Below are 13,118 nucleotides of genomic sequence, written 5' to 3'. Positions count from 1 at the left end.
TTTTTTCTTATTTATTTATTTATTTATTTTAATCTGTCATTTCTCTACATTGGGAAAAAAAATACGCAACAATTTCTTAGATTCTCCTTGTTTTGTTTTGTTTTGGGTTTGGCTCTTTTTCTTTTTGCTGGAATGGCGCACAGACACACACACAAATAAAAATAAAGGGTTAGTAGATATTAAATCGCCCAAATTACAAGAAGTCTGGAACCAAACCCTGGAATCAGAACAATTCCAGGCTCCGTGGGAGCTGAGGCTGGACCTGAGTCCAAATCCACACGCTGTGGTTTGCTCTCAATTACAAGATGGTCCAAGCCAGAAGTCTCATTCAGGGCAGAGTGGAGCACGAGCTGAATTGGGATCTGGGTCTGAATTTTGCATTTCAGGCCCCTTGACAACTGGCAGTGACAAAATGCACTTATAAAGGAACAAATGATGTGGGTGAAACATGTTGCCAATGAAAAACCAATACAAAGCTGCAGGAGGAAAATACAACTCCAGCCTAATTGTCAGGGCTGATCTGGAGTTTGTGAACTGGCAGGAGTGATTTTACTCATGTGCCTCAGATATTGCAAACACCCTGGACCTTTCTCTCCTCTTGCAGTCTTTAAATCTCTGTGACTCTGCCTGTTTCAGTGGCTATTTCCAATTTACACAACTTTAAGTGGTGAGACAATAGGTCTTCTGGCATTACCAGTGTCTGATCCATGCCTAATAAAACAGATTTAGTAAAAAAAAAAAAATAGAATAAATTGGTTTACATACAGAGGTATATACATAAAAATATACCTCACAGTCCAAGTAAACAGGAAAAGGCTGCCAAGTCTGCCTCTATAAATCTTAATATTTTCAACATTTAATTAAAAAAGAGAAGTGTTCACACTCCTTATTAGGAAGGGAGGGAAAGGTTAGATTATTTAGCATTTTCAGAACAGCCAATGATATAGAAGTATCTGTTCCAAAACAAAAACATTAACATCTGTGATCCATTTAGAAGAAATGTAATTGATTTTTACTTTAATTGCCATTCCAGATCAGAACAATAAGCTTTTTTTTTTTTACCTCTACTATATATAAAAATTTTAGTTTTGCTGACTTTTTTAAAAAAGAAAAAAAACCAAAACATTAAAAACGGTGTCTATTATTCAATTCATGGGCAGATTTGTAAAAAAGTGGGCATTAGAAATAAATTTTAAAAATTCATTGCAAATAACAGGTTTTGCTGCTTTTCTGTTCACAACTGACTTGTGAGCTGATCAATGTTTCTGGGAACATATCTCACCCTCAAGTTTGCCAGTAAGCCTGGTGAGAAAAAATTTCTAAGACTTTTCTCTCTCTGTTGTAAGTCTTTGCAAACTTGGTCTGTTCAGGAGATTCTGTGGGTTTTTTAATTCCACAATTTGAATCCGGATCCTTTCTAAGCTGTGTCTTAAAGTTCATTCAGTCAGTTACTTCAGCAATGCAATTTCCAAAGCCTCTGTGCTGTGAAGTTCTGATAATTTTGCCAGTTAAACCCCATTTGTATGTGCCTTTTCACAGCATTTCATGACACGCTTGCAATGGCAGATGCTCTGATTTAATTATTAGCTCATACTCCAGATAGTTCTATTTTCTTACTTGGTAATTTTTAAGACTGATTGTCTGAGGCATCTTGGCATTTTCCGTAAATTAATTCCTTGCAATATCAAGTATTTTTGTAGCAATTTGCTTTTGAAGGTGTTTAGACACTTGCCTATACTTCTGATGGATTTCCAGATTTCACATCCATATGCTAAGGTAGAAATAACATCCAAAGTAAAAAAAAAAAAAAGAAGAACTTTTCTAAACCTGAAGTCATAGGCTATTCATGATCAGATTTTGAATAAGCAGTAAGCTGCAGCTTTCCCCATGGTAATTCATGATACTATTTTGCTTTTGGACCTCCTTGCTGGCCTCCTCACTGCTGCCAAACACAGGAAACCAATTAATTGCCCCTTTAAACATAGACATACCTGGGAGTGGCCAAGGTTCCAATTAGAGAAGTGGTTTTTCCTGCCTGGTTATTTGACCCGAAAGTTTTTGTGTTCCCTTGTTTTCAGGTTCACCAAGTTTGCCACTTTGAGCTGCTTCTTTGCTAACTGGCTAGCATGAAGTTGAACAAAGTCATGCTGATATTTCATCTGTTTATGCTTTTTTTTTTTTTTTTTTAATCCTGGTGAAAGCCCTTGGATTTAATGTTTCAATCTGTAATCTGAAAGATGACAACCAATGAGTGACTAATAAGACAAGCTTCCTGCCTACTTCAAACACCCACAAAAATTAAGAAAAGCCAGGGTGTGTTAACTTTTGCATGAGATTTTGTGATAAGAGAAAACTTTTCCTGCATTCAGGTGTTTGCAGGGATGACAAGGGGCACAGTTAACACTGATGAAATGATATAAAGGACTCAGTCATGGAAAGGTGTTGCTGTTTAGTTTCTGTCCATCCCATTGCGGAGTGTATGAACCTGGAGCAGCAACCAGAATTTCCCTGTGCCTCTGGTGTGCAAGGTGTTGGAAACTCTGGGCCCTGTAGGGTACCTGACACCTCCTGCTCTTCTGTCCACGTATTCTTTGTGCATCCTCTGCTGTTCATCAGACAATACTGCAAACAAAACACCCAATCAAACAAAAGTTTTTTTAAAGCATAAAATAATTGCAGAAAGGAGGGAGCGTTTGCCAGTGGAGCAGCTGAAGTATTTGAGCAGCCAAACCATGTCTGCTGCTGAATTTCTGTGGAGGAATGGACTCTCAGGCCACTGCAGCTGCACCTGTGATGTGAAGCAAGGTGGGTGTTCTGATAATTAGCTGAGCACCCCAGTTGGCAGGAATGGGCAGATCCATTGCAGGGTAATTTAGCAGAGTCCTGCTGGAGTCAATGGATGCAGCAAGTTACAGCAGTCAGAGGTCTGAAGTTACACCCCTTGCTAAGGGACAATTTTCCTGTCTCTAGGTGCTTTATTCATGCAGAGTCAATGTGACCAAAATGTCATCTTTTGGTGCAATTTGAGTAGTAAGTTCTAATGCTGCTTTTTAGCATTACTTATGCCTGAAGGCTTTGTTCAGAATGTGGTGCCCCTCAATGAATTACAGCTGTGTTGAGGTATCTGCAATCTCTGTGTGCCTGAGGAAACCATCTTTCTGCATTCTAACACCACAACTGTTTGCCAGGCAGAAAGTGATTCTTTGCACAAGCATAATGTTTTTATTCCTTGTTTAAATAACAAAGCAAATAATCGTATCTTCTTATGATGAAAGCATCTTAGCTCACTTAATTCTAGATATCTAAATCTGAGCTAATCATCTGGGTTGCTTTTTATAGGCGATGGAAAGGAATAAATCTTTCTAGGGCACAAGCCACTGACCTACTTGAGATGTCTATCTGAGGATGAGATGTTCTGTGGGTTAAAAATGCCTGTTCAGGGAGGCCACGTTACTGCCTCTGGTAGTGATGTCTTCAGCTTTACTTTTCCAGCATGGAGATGATTTTCCCTGTTCTCAGAATCTCTGAGGAGCAGGCTCACACTCACCTCCTCCTTCTCAGCCCTTCTGACTGTACAGATCCACAGCTGCCACAGCTTGATGCAGTCGTGAATCTGTGGCAGACACATGAATCCACAGTGGTGGGACCAGCACAGGCACAGAGACATTTCGTGAGCCTGGACACAGCTTTGGGCATTGCTGACACAGCCATTCCTTTCCTTTCCATTGTCTTAGGCACTAGCTGTCCACTCACAACTTCTGACCCAGAAGGTTAGGTTTGTATCTCAAAATACCTCTGTGTGACTGCCCTTGATTAACACTGGAATGTCTTAAAAGTGAGAAGAATAAATAAATATAATAATAAATTTATAATAAATAAATATTTTATTTATTTTATTGTATTGTATTTGATTGTATTTTTTATTTTTTAATTTCATTTCACTTCATTATTTTATTTTATTTTTTGATTTCAATTCGCTTCATTATTTTATTTTATTTTATTTTTAAATTTAATTTCATTATTTTATTTTATTTTTTATTTTTAAATTTCATTTCACTTCATTATTTTATTTTATTTTATTTTTTGATTTAATTTCATTATTTTATTTTATTTTTAAATTTCATTATTTTATTTTATTTTTTACTTTATTTTATTTTACTTTATTTTATTTTACTTTATTTTGTTTTATTTTTTTGAAGTCCAGAGTCTGAGTTTTGCCTTTGTGGTGCAGAAAGCTGATAACAGCAGCCTTTCAGTTTCTGTTGCTACAGTTCAGGGACATCCAGATGGCATGTTAACTTCTGCAGCTTCTGAAGGATCTGAGGGAAAGCTTCAGTATTCATCCAAATTAAAAAACCAAACCAAAACAAAAACTTGTGAAAAGTCCTTTGCTCTCCTGACGTGGTATTAAAGCATGGCACTTCACAAAAGACATGGAGATGTCTTTTGTGCATCAAACTTTTGTGCAACAAACCCAAGGGAGAGTGCTCTGCCATATTATTAAATTTAGTCAGTCTTACTGGTCTGATTCAAGAGTTCCATCTTTCCTTGCTGAAGCCTGATGGGCTGATTAGTATCTTTTATTTCAAGCACAGAATGCAGGAGATTATTTTAAGCATTTTATATCTTCATCGAGGTCTTTGGTGGGCATAAAGGTGTGCAGCTCACACAGGATGTGCAGAGAACAGTGTAATACAGTTTACTTTTTCATTATCCCATTTGTTGCATTCTTTGAGGAAATAGGGATGTGATTTCTTCCTGTAGTTGTGCAAAATTTTTTGTCATTTGTCAGACTCTTACCTGGGACCTCTCTCCTGGACACTAAAGTTTGTGTCTTCTCCATTGACCACATTGAATAATACTTCGTACTGCTTCAGTTTCGTGAAATTTTGCACCTTCATTTGATTCTCATGATTGTCAGATTTTGCAGGGCCTGCAAATGCCTTGTAAGCCACTTTTCTGCTGGGGACCAAGCCAGTCCCAACAGCAAAGCAGACAAATGGCCTGGAAATTACTTCAGCCTGGAATACATGAACGGTATTTCTATAGTTGTTGTTTCCTTCCTTCTCCTTCATGCGGGCACTCAGAAAATAACAGCTCAGTGTCCACTTGTGCAGTCTGATTCACAAATAATGTATTTCTAGGTTGCTTCCCACCTCCTTTAAAATCTAACTTCCTTGCCAACCCCTTTTTTTCTTCTCTAGCTGATGTCAGAAAACTTTTCAAAGTTGTTGTTTGGGCATCAGTTTATGAACTGTCTGTACAGGAAGATCACTCTCCTCCCTCTGAGGTCATCATTCCTGCAATCATCTTTTGCTGGTTCCAGTGCTTTGTTTTCCACGGGTCATCAGTAACACTTGTCAGGCTGTTTGGTGGGTCTGACTGACCTTATCTGCCTTATCAGTAAGCACTGCATTCTTCTGGTTCTCAATCTTTCTGAGCAAGGCTTAGGCATCTTTGTGGAGCTTGAAACCTCAGAGGCTGCAGACGTGCCAATACCTGAGCTGGAATTATTCAGCTGTTGTCACATCTCATGCAAGGAACTCTGGAGCTCATCAGGGTAAAAAGCAGCAAGTGGCAGCCCAGGGTCTGAGGCTAAATGCCTCTTACTGTCCTGTGAGTGCCTCTACTTGCTGGTCCACCAGGGTTTTCCCAAAGATTTCCCCCCCCCCCCCCCCCCCCAAAGAACATTTTCTTTCTAGGGTCAGTGTTGGCATTATAGTCTACAAATTTCACCAGCTTCCTGTAAATAAGGACGGCAACAGCAAAAATGCAAACAGAACTCATAAATGTTTTCTGATTTTCGTTTCAGTGGCCATGGGTCATAAATGCTCTATCCAGCAAGGTTATCAGATATTAAATATCATCTATAGACATGCACAAAAAAAAAAAAAAAAATCCAGTTCAACTTTTTCACTCCAGCTTAATCCTTTAGTTCTTTCTTCCTGTGGCTACAGTTCTGGTTCAGAGAAAGATACGAGGCCACTGTGGGGCCCTCAGTGATGAAACTGCTTCATTTTGACTGCAGCAGGTGCAGGTGTGAGCCTGTTACCTGAATTGTTGTTTGACTGCAGAAGCTGTTGTGTCTTGTTGCCTGTAGAACAGCCCAGGGCTGCCTCTGCATCTTTGGCTGTCCTCAGGGGCACTGGTTCTACCTTCTGTTCAGCTCCTCTCTCAGCTGTGCCACAAGCCACAGTTTGCATCCACGCCACAGAGCATAAGGAGTGGCAGAACACACCAAAGGCAAACACAGTCCCTTGCCACAGCTTTTGACAGCTACCAGGCTCCTCAGGAAAGGGGCAGGACACGGGTTTTGCACAGGTGTTTTACCTGTTCACCTGGCTTCTAGCAAATCCTGAGGTTCCTAAATTTATCTGCTTAAGGGTGTTAAGGGTAGGTAGGTACTTTAATACAGCACTGCAGACACTCTGCCAAAAAAAAAAAAAAAAGCAGGCAAAAATGTTTCTTTATTTCAGAAAGAATTCATGGCTCGTGGGGCATGTTTCTCAAAATATTCCTTTTGTGCAGGGATATTAAACCAGAAGTTTCCTCCAGACATAAAATTTATATTCAGACTCAGGTATGCATTTGATATCTAAAGCACAGTTTGCAGTTAATTTATGGCACATTAGCAGTGGAAACAAACAAAAAAGCTGCAGCTGTAGGTGCCCTTCAATTTGGAAAAATCAAAGCAAAATTTTAGTTGTTAGCTTCACCAACTCAGTGCATTTCTATAAGGTTGTGATTACTTTATTGCCTCCAAGCTTCTGCAAAGGTTGTGGTGGTGTCCACAGGGGTCCCAGAATGAGGGAAGAGATGAGAATCTTGACTGCATGTTTCAGAAGGCTTGAGTTATTATTTTATAATGTATATTATATTAAAACTATACTAAAAGAATAGAAGAAAAGATTTCATCAGGAGAGTTGAAAGAAAAGGAATGGAATGATAATAAAATCTTGTGACTGACCAGAGACTCCGAGCCAGCTGGGCTGTGATTGGCCATTAATTAGAAACAACCGCACGAGACCAATCCCAGATGCACCTGTTGCATCCCACAGCAGCAGATAACCATTGTTCACGTTTTGTTCCTGAGGCCTCTCAGCTTCTCAGGAGAAAAAGTCCTAACAAAAGGATTTTTCATAAAAGTTGTCCATGACAAAAGGTTATTCTGCTTTTTTGTGCATACAGCTGGACTGGCCTCACTAGATTTAGCTTCATGTGACTGGATCTGTTCATGGAATATTAGATGACAAATCCTGCTTCATTGGGATAAACCAGATTTGATACAATCATCAGAGTGAAGGTTTCTCTTGCTTGGCTGTAGTGGAGATGACCAGAGTGCTGTTCCCTCTGAAGAGATGTATGGCAAGCCCAAGGAGACCCAATTATTTTTAATTGTGTTTCATCACTAGAAAACTACTTAACTGATCGAACTCATGCATCTTTTGCATTGCTCTCTCCCTACTCATGGGTTTGAAACTCCTGTTTTTAATGAACATAGGGAAGGATATTGATTAAAGTGTAAAAACTTATAAAGAGCTCAATGTCCTCAGCTCAATAAAATATAAACATTTGTTGAGTCTAATTTCAAAATGCAGCTCTGTCTTGTGTGATTCTGAATTTTCAGGTTCTTTTCTCATAATTTGGTCACTGACTAAACACATAGCTACCCCAAGTTTTTGATCTGGTTCAGTTTGCTGTGTGAAAGCTGAGATTTTCAGAAACCACCAAACAGCTTCTTGTTCCCTATCAGGTCTGTTTAAAAATATCTCAGATTTGATACCAAAGTACCTGAATCTCTTCCCTGCCAATTCATGGCTCCTGCCTTTGCCTCTTTCCTTGGCAAACTTTGGCTTCTGCAGAAATTGTCCATGGAAGCAAGTGAGAAGGCCAGCCCCTCTTCTTGCCTAGTGGTGTTATAAAATTATTGTTTTAGTCACTAAAAAGGGTCCCACTCTCCTTGTAGGTGCTGACCTAAACCCCTGTTTGTCTCTGTTTACAAGGGATACCATTTGTAAACATGATTCTTCTGAGGTGGGTGCAGAGGCACCCACCAACTCTGCTCACACGAACTGTGACTCAGAACTGCTCTCTGAGCAGGACAAAAATTGAACCATGGACTAAAAGCTGCCTGCTCTCACCTGATCTCTCTCATCTGCTGCTCTGAGCCCGTGGTGGTAACCTGCAGTCACTTTCAATCCACCTGCAGATGTCTTCTCACCTCATGAAGCAAAGAAAAGAAAGGAAAAAAGCTTTGACATTTTCCTTTTTTTTTTTCCCAGATAAAATACAGTTTACATATTTTATGAGATTAATGTCCCTTGCTTCTGATTACAAGAATCTGATCGGCATATTAATAAGTTAAAAATAAAAAACCCTCAAACTATGCAACAGCTGCTATTTTGCTGCTGAATATATTCAGGGTATGTAATTTTTTATGAGATATTTATTGTAATAGAGAGAGGGATTTGTCTGAGAGTGTGTCTATGCATGTGTATGTGACTTTGAAGCTAGCATTAATGAACCAGTTATGTTTCTTCTACATAACACATGAGGGCAGGCAAAGGAGGATGTCCAAAACATCCTGAAAAAAAGGTACAAAAGGCCCAGAGTTTTAAATGTGAGCTGCAGGTTGCAATAATGGTCTGAACTGCTTCTCAGAGGTCCTGATCCTGGAGTGGAGGAAGGGTGTAGAAAACACTGGATTTCCCTTTGAAGGGTGTAGAAAATACTGGATTTCCCTTTGAAGCCAACGGGATGCTGCAGCAGCCAGCATCTCCCAAGCTCTTTGAACAGCAGCAGATTCACCTTTAGAAGGTGACAGCTGTGCTGCAAGCTCGGTGGAGTGGTCAGTCCATCCCCGTGCCCTTTGGCAGCCACTTTGTCAGGCTGAATGGATGGTGGGTGGTGCCTCCTTCATTCTCTTTTTCTCCCCTGAAAAGCGTCAAGGAGAGGGAGCGAGCTGGAGAGTGGAAGACATGTGAATTGAATTCCTACATAGTCAAAACAGAAGTCTATTTCATCATGACTGAAACTTAATTCACTGTGTTGCTGTAGAAACCCTGGCAAATGCATTAACCTGAATGCCCAACATTGCATTCTTACAACAGCTTTTTTTTTTTTAAACCCTTGTTTACTTAAGAACATGTTTCCGTTGTGTTACCATGTACTTTTTGTACTTCTGCACAAAAAAAAGGTATTATTTCTTCCCGGGCAGGTTGTGCAAATAGCTCAGCTTGCTGCTCACTGCAACTGCTTTACTTCCTAAGCAGCAAATTCCCTGGATGTGCTGTGTTGATATAATCACCCATTCCTGCACAGCCAGGGCAAGCACTCCCTTCTCCAGCATTCAGAACAGTGAGGGACCTGCAGGAATCCTCCTTGCTGGGGTTTTCCACCTTCCTTTGAGAAGGACAGTAAATTGTGGAGGCTGGGGAGAAGCCAGGGAGTTCTGTGCTGTTTTGTTTTGGCAAGACACTCGTACCTCCACTTGTCTTTCTCCTCTCACCATCCATCCCCACCCGGGAGTGTTGATGCTGGTTTGGTGCCCAGAATACATGATCCCTCCACAGGCTGTTAAGAGACAATCTGGAACAAGACTTTGTGTCAGCTGTTGCTTGGAGGAATGAAAAACAAGAGTTGGATCTCGAATCCTGTGTTGTTCCTCACACAAACGGATTGTGACCCGGGTTATGCTTAGCAGGATGTAAATTAGAGCAGGGTTAATCGCTGGTGATAAACAAAACTAAGCATAGTCTTGGGAGGCTGCACCTTCCTTTCACTCCTCAGATTGCTCACAACCCTTGCAGGCGTTTGCCCATTGTTTTGTGCTGCCTGGCGGGTTGGATTCGTGTCCCTGGCATCCAGCTCATCCAGCTCCCGAATTCCTGTAGAGACCCAGGGTGAGGGAATGGCCCTGGGCAGCACAGAGGTCTCACCCCGTGCTGACACCACTCAGATCCTCAGCACCTCCCTGCCTCCCTGTGTCATCGCCCTGGACAGAGGAGGCAGGAGCAAATCATTTAACCTGAGCCTCTCTGGATGGCAGCAGGTGATGCAATTAGACAAGACTGGGGAATTACTGGGCCATTTTAACTCCTTCTAGTGCTTGCCTGAAGAATTGTCACTGAAATTAGAGCTTTACAATGTTAGCTAGAGTTCCTTAATATTTTTTCCCCCTTGATTGCATATGTGTCATGGAAGGATGAGCAGTGTCTGTGGCCCCAAATGTGAAGGACATGCCATTTTTCTGTATGATTTATTTAATTACTTTTGTGTCAGGGCTCCGGTGAGGGGCTTTGCAGGATCCAAGCTCCAAACAGTGCAGTCATGATCCTGTGTCAGTCACGCTTCAAATCCATTGTCAGAGGTCTTATGTAGGGCTGAGGACCCTAATCCCAATGGTCATTTCTTAATTGTTGTGCTTTGCCCATGTGCTTGACAACTGTACTCTGTTAGTTTGCTGTTTTCTGTCACCTTTCACCTTAGACGTGGTGAAAAACAAGCCAGTAATTTTGATAACCCAAGCTCTAATTGTAAAGCATGTGATTGGATTTCTGTAATAACCTCGATGTCAGGGCTGCTGGAAAACTGCCAGAAGGTCTGTTCCTCTGCTGGGTCAGTCAAGAATCTCTTTGTTGTTGCATTTTGCCCCCCTCCTCTACATTTTCTGGTCACCAGTTCCATAAATAAGGGGGAAAGGCAGTATTAGGAGGAGGAAGATTTGTCTGAAAGACAAAAATTTCCACCTAAGTTTTGGGATTTTGTCCAGTGATTTGAACAGCAGCAGGTTAAGACAACCTTTATGCCTGAGTTAGCCAAAGCCCATGTAGATCTGTAATGTAGCAAAACAATGCCAAGAATTTTCTTGATAAGCTGAAGAGGAGGGAAACTCTTCTCCTTTAGAGAAAAAAAGAATTTAATTTTACAACAAAATTTTCAGATGCAGGTCTGAATGTGCTTTTTCTGCTGCTGTAACCAAATTTTTCCAGTCTTTCAGCTCTAGTGAACATCTCTGAATGGAAGCTGAAGTGAAGTTCATGTATCATGGATGTTGAAACCAACAAGTTGGGAGTGACTGGAGAAAAAAAAATTGGAAGTGGCAGAAAAATAAATAGTTTTATAATGTATTAAGCTCCTGTCTTCCACAGAAAAGTTTGAATAAATACATGATATTGTATAATCAAGAAATACTGCTGTCCTCTGCAGTCCTGATGGTACATTGCTAAATATGTAACACAGACAGAGGAAATGCTGTACAGTTTCACAATGTTATCTCTGCTGATCATCTGCTCCCTGGAGACCTCATCAAAGGGCCATGGAACTTACTGGGGATTTCTTCTTTCAGATAATTTTAGTCCATATCTGCAGCTTCTCTGCTTTTGTGTCCCCCTCATGCCTCCAGAAATCTGAGATGGGCACTGGGAAGAACTTCTGCTTATGCTTTGCTTTTTTTGGAATCTGTGGAGTATCCTTAGAAATGAGACACTGAGCACTGGACCCAGCTGTGTTTTCCTTACTGCTGGCTTGGACAGGGTCCCCATTTTCCACACAAACATACACAAATGTGGACTTGGATGTGTCTGTCAATGAAACTGCTCTGCTGTTTGGAGCACTCGGTGACAGGTTCCCACTTCCTGCAGTGTTTCCATCTCCTCTCCCAGATCTGCAAAAGCCTTGCCCAGGAACACATCCAGATGCGTCGTGGGGGGAGAGCTCACTCTTCACTGGTGTGGACATCCTCTTTTGAAAACAGAAGCTTGTTTGCCAAGTTCTGCAAATAAATGGCCATGATTTTTTTTTTTTTTTTTTTTTTTTTGTGTGGGGAGAGATTATTATGACCACTTTAAGGAAAAGATCAATGGCTCATAGTTAATATATGTTATAAAGACAGAAGTGAGACACCACACAGTGGGAAGACAATTGCCTGGGGAAAATACATGGATGTGCCCTACAGCTGATGAAAAACAGCGTCCCTTTATGGCAAGGAAAACATGTGAACTCTTTTTGATCATGACTGAAGCCACTTGTATTAAACTAACAAAATGTAAAGAGCCTCAAAGAAAATACATGGAAGAAAGAATAGCCTTACCACTTAGGTGTAGGAGAGAGAAACTCTGGTGTGTACTTCAGGCTCTGTGAATGGTGATTAATTGATTAATTTCTTCATGCCTCACTAAAATCAGAATTTGTGTTTCTTCTATGTATTTGTCTGAGAACATCTAAGGAAGGAACTAATATTATTTCTAACCCCTGGGTGTGTTCAGTTTCTGGCACCACAGGGATCTGTCCTCAGCTGGGGCACTCAGGTGTCCTTAATACAAATGCTAATGCCACATTAGCATGGAGATACAAAATATATTAATCTTTAAAAAAAAAAAAATTTCCCCACATATACTAGATCTCAAATGAATTCTTTATTTTGTATTCCAGTTTGTACGTGATGCCATTTTTTATTTCTATAACCACGCAAGTTTAGTGAAAAAAAAACTCCTCATCTTAACACAAAATCCTTGTAAGAAAGGGTATTTGTGTTAAAAACTTACATATTGTGGTGAATTAGGCTTTCATCATACAGAATGCCCCCACACAGGTTTCTGAATGTGCCAGACTGCTGGGAGTCAGGAATGGTCCAGGATCATCCTGAGTGCATGGAAATGGCAGAATTTCTCATCAGGGTTATTTTTGCCACCCATGGGACCACATTTGCTGTTCCCAGCCCTGCTGGAGTGGTGGGCAGAGCTCTTCCTCGTGGTTTCTGGATGGCTTTGAGTTCCAGCTGAAACCTGCACAGGCAGTGGCACTTTCTGCCTCAAAACTGAAAACAGCAGCTGTGTGAGCTTCGAGCTGCCAGGCAAAACAATTGCCAGTAGACTACAAAGGGCTCCTTTTGCTTTGGATGATTCCTCAAGCCTGGAATTCCTGCCTTCCCAAGTCCTGCTGACCAATGTCCTCGTGCCACAAGGGTGGCAGAGTCCCCCACATTCTTCTTGCATTCTCTTAAATTTTCCTTTTCATTCTGCTTTGGCTGTGGAGGTCAAGCCGTGAGATATTGAATGACCAAGGCCACACATTTCTGGGAACTTGAAGCCAGATTACCCACGTCCTTGAAACATTCC

The 13,118-nt window shown here is 40.9% G+C and overlaps 1 long non-coding RNA gene across 1 annotated transcript in view; it reads left to right on the top strand.

Moving 5' to 3' along the window:
* LOC139604592 (uncharacterized) overlaps positions 1-11,185 on the top strand; it is a 62,422-nt gene extending 51,237 nt beyond the window's left edge. Inside the window, exon 5 of the long non-coding RNA XR_011684019.1 lies at positions 11,000-11,185. This is a non-coding gene — a long non-coding RNA (uncharacterized lncRNA). The remainder of the gene's footprint in view (positions 1-10,999) is intronic.
* The last annotated feature ends 1,933 nt before the right edge of the window (positions 11,186-13,118 follow it).

Source organism: Agelaius tricolor, unplaced genomic scaffold (genome assembly GCF_023055355.1).
Source record: "Agelaius tricolor isolate 1412-34295 unplaced genomic scaffold, bAgeTri1.0.p SCAF_53, whole genome shotgun sequence".
Lineage (NCBI taxonomy): Eukaryota > Metazoa > Chordata > Aves > Passeriformes > Icteridae > Agelaius > Agelaius tricolor.
Note: the sequence above shows the minus strand (reverse complement) of the source record. Positions and strands in the feature narration are given on the sequence as shown.